Source organism: Lemur catta, chromosome 20 (genome assembly GCF_020740605.2).
Source record: "Lemur catta isolate mLemCat1 chromosome 20, mLemCat1.pri, whole genome shotgun sequence".
In the NCBI taxonomy this organism is placed as follows: Eukaryota; Metazoa; Chordata; class Mammalia; order Primates; family Lemuridae; genus Lemur; species Lemur catta.
This window is the reverse complement of record NC_059147.1, coordinates 2,620,663-2,624,590: the sequence shown is the minus strand read 5'-3', so window position 1 is coordinate 2,624,590 and position 3,928 is coordinate 2,620,663.

Below are 3,928 nucleotides of genomic sequence, written 5' to 3'. Positions count from 1 at the left end.
CTTATTCACTGTTTTCTTCTTTCTGACTTTCTCTCTCCGTTTCTCTGTCTCTTCTCTCTCTCTTCTTTTCCTTTCTCTCTTTCCCTCTTTCTGGGTCTGCCTGTCTGTCTCTCGGCTATGTCGTGGTCTGTGCAGAGACGGGTTTGGTGGACGATTTCGGTGGTCGGGTCGACCCATCCTTTCTTTGATCCCAGTGCTAGCCACGCTGGGGCCTGCCTAGCTTCCCCGATCAGGCGAGATCGGGCGCGTTCAGGGTGGTGTGGCCCTAGACTGACCCGTCCTCTGTCGATGGCTTCCGTGGGGAGTAGGGGGGACTGTGTTTGATGCCCTCGGGGGACCTTCTGGACTCTGAAATGATGGGCTCCGGAGGGTTGCCCCGTGATTTGCAGCAGACCTCTGGTGGCTGGCGCCGGTTGTGGTCGGGCTCCACCTGGCGGCCGCTTTTCTAGAAGGCTCTTGTCCTCTGAATCTTCGGTGCGGCAGGCAAAGCAGGGGACAGTCCCCGCTGTGACGGAGGCTGGGTTCCGGGAAGCAAGCAGCCTTCTCAGGGCCATCTGGCTCGTGCCGGGACGCCGGCTGGGACGTCTGTGAGGCGAAGCTTGGGCCCGCAGGGCTGTCGTAGGAGGACGTTGTCGCCGCGCTTCCGGGCTCAGCCGGCCAGGCGGCTGGCGGGGCTGGCGGGGCTGGCGGGGCTGCCCGGGCGGGTCGACCAGCACGCTGTGGCCGCTCTGGCAAGACCCTCCCCGCCCCGCGGGGACAGGAAGGAGACGGCGCACGTGGACGGGAGAGGAGGGTGTCCGGCGAACGGCCGCCGTCCCGTGCATGCCTGTCCCTCTCCCTCTCCCACGGCCTCGCCTTTCCTGCCGCTTTTCCCTGGGTCCCGCTCAAGAGGCAGGGACAGCCCTGTGAGTGGCACGGGTGGCTGGGTCCCTCGCGGGATCCCAGTCGTCCGTGGCTTCTTCCGAGTCCTACTCTGGGGGCACGGACCGGGCCCTGGGCGGCGCGGGTGGCCGGCGAGGGCGACCCCTGTCGGGCCGCAGCGGTCCCGTCCCGATGTTTTCTCCTCCATGAGTCCCCCCTGTGCTGGGGCCGGGGACCGGGGACCGGGCCCCGCCCGGGTGGCGCGGGTGGCCGGCGAGGGCGACCCCTGTCGGGCCGCGGCGGTCCCGTCCCGATGTTCTCTCCTCCACGAGTCCCCGTGCGGGGGCCGGGGTGGCGCGCGTGCCCGGCGAGGGCCTCCCCGACCCTCTACGCCACGGGGGGGGGGGGGGGGGGAGTGGTCCGCGGGTCCTGGGGGTCGACCAGATGTCCCTGAGTGCCCCTCGTCTGCTGGCCCTGGGCACCTGCTGGGGACAGGTGGCCGTGTCGAGTGTCGTAGGGGCAGGCGTGGTCAAGTGGCTCGGTCCCCGCCACCCTGCACCGTGTTTTTGATCACCTCATATCGTCATCTTCCGCCGCCAGGTTAGTGCTGACACGCTGTCCTCCGGTGACTGTCGCCGGAGGGGTTGGGCCTCCGCACGGCGACAGGGTTCCGGGTTCCTGGTGACCCGGCGCCCTGCCGTGTTCCCTTTGAGCTCGACCGCCTGGGCCCGCGCGCCGGCTCTTAGGGCGTCGGAGTGTCCCGGCGGGGCTGCTCGCCCTCTTGGGTTGGTCTCTGGCCCCTCGAGGGACGGCGCCCCGGGGGGCGTTTGCGGCAATCCTCCCCCTTACCCAGCTGGCTTCTGTGCCGTTGCGTGTCAGGCGGTCTTCGTGTCTGGGTTGTCTGCCGCCCTCCTCCGGAGACGGGGGCCGGCGAGGCTGAAGCGGGCTCCTCTGATCGCTGTCCTCGCTGGCCTGACTGGCCTCCCCGACCCTTCCCCCGTCCTACGGGGCCTGATCGATGTGGTGACGTCGCGCTCTCCCGGGCCTTAAGCCGCGTGCCAGGCGAGGGACGGGCCCATTCGTGGTGAATGGGGGCCGCTCTTCTCGTTCTGCCCGCGGGCACCTAGCCTCTCCACCGCCCGCCTGTGGGCGGTGGGTGGGAGGCGCCGGGTGCGAGACTATCCGGCCCGCCCTCGCTCGCCCCGCCCTCGGCCTCCTGGCGTTGGGCGGGGGGGGTCGTGGGTCCTGTTGTTGACGCAGCGGGCAGCCCTCGCTCGCCCTTTGTGGGCCGTTGCCTGGCCGGGGTCACCCCTCCCCGCGACGGATGGGGAGGGGCGTCCCGCCCGCCCGGTCGCGCGCGCCCCGTTTGGCGCGCGGCTGCTGGGTCTTGCGTGGCCCTTTTGCGGTGCCCCTGGAGCGCACCGGGCCGTTCCCCAAGGTGCCCGAAAAACCGAGTGGTGGTTGTCGTCCTCGTTCCCGGCGTCCCCCTCTGGTGGCCGCTGCAGCGTCCGCCGCGTTGGGTACGCTCCTCCCGAGCAGTTTGCTTGGGCTGATGAAGGGGGGGTCGAGGCGGGTAAGCTGAAGAGGCATCCCCCCCTGCGCCGCGTGGGCGGGCGGGGGGGGTGTTTGTCTCGGCGTCCCCACGATGTGTGCGTGGCGGACTGCCGGAGGCGTGCGCGCGGCTCGTGCCCTTCCCTCCCTGCGCGCGAGCGGTGTTGCCGCAGGGTCGCGCGGGCGATCGTGGTGGGGGGCCTCTACCCCGGGCCTGGTCTGCCTCGGTGACCCCTCTCCCGTACCGACGGGAGAGTGTTCCTCTCGAAGCCGAGGTGGTTTCTGGACGAGAGGGGCCCCCGACCGTGAACGCTCGGGAGTTGCCAACCGTGCGTTTTTGTTTTACCCTGTACCGCAGACCCCCCCACCCCCCCCCCCACCGGGGGGCGTGCCCGAGCGCCTCCGCCCCGGGGCCCTGACGGGGGCGACCGGGTGTCGGGGGCGAGATCCACCTTCGGCGAGAAAGCGTCTTCTCTAGCGATCTGCGGAGGCGTGTCCTCTTCTGGGGTTTGTCGGATTCCGCCCCAGCCCCGCCGCGCCTCTCTGAGCGTCGTCAGCCGCCGCCCCTGCGGCTGCCAGTTGTGCGTGGGCAGAGTTCCCTCCTCCCCCGCCGTGGGGGTGGAGCGGTCCGCCGGCCCCCGCGGTGGGGGCCGAGTGCCACTCTTCGCCTAACGTGGTCCGCGCCTCCCCCCCTCTGAACTCCGGGGGAGGGTCACGCCGGGCCGGGCCGGCGTTCCAGCCGTGAAGGGCGCCCGCGTGTGTGCGCTGCGTGCCGCGGCCGCGGGTCGCCCCGGTGTGCGCTGGGGGATGGGGGCGGTAGAGCCCGTCTCACGCCCCCCCCTCCCCTGTGAGCGTGCGGTCCTCCACCTGGTCCCGTGCCAGGCCGCGGATGGATGGGTGCTCCCGTGCTGGCGCCTGTGGACCGCGCCTTGGGGGGGACCGCCCGGCCAACGTGTGGGGGTCGTTCCACGGGGGCGCGGTGCTCCCCGGAGCGAGACCGGATTGGGAACGGACGAGAGTGGGATCAGGCGCGGCGGCGTTGGGGGCCGAGGGCCGAAGGGCCGAGGTCGCTCTTGGGACGGCCCCGGTGGTGAGGCCGTGGCCCCGTGGGAGGGTCGAGGGGTTGCCGGAGGCTTTTGGGCCGGCCGGCGCCACGGGCGCGTTGCGGGACCGCTCTCGAGTTTGGGGCGGTGGGATCCCGTGGCGTTGTTTCCCCAGTGGCCCGGTCGCGGCGGAGGTCTCGCCTCCCTCGGGTCCTCGTGCCTCACCCTCGCGGGGCGTCTCATCCTGTACCGAGGGTGCTCCTCCCTCTCTTCCTCTCACCGCTGCCGACCGCCCCCCGACGAGCGGTCGCCCGACTGCGCTGCCCGGACCTGACCTCGCCGCGAGGGGGGGGATGTCGCCCTGGCCGCCAAGGCCGTGGACGGCGTTCCCCCGGCGCCGTGCCCCCCGTTTGAACGGTCGGCGGGCCTCCGCGTGGCGGGCCGTACGGCGTTGGGGGGCGGACGGTCGCGCG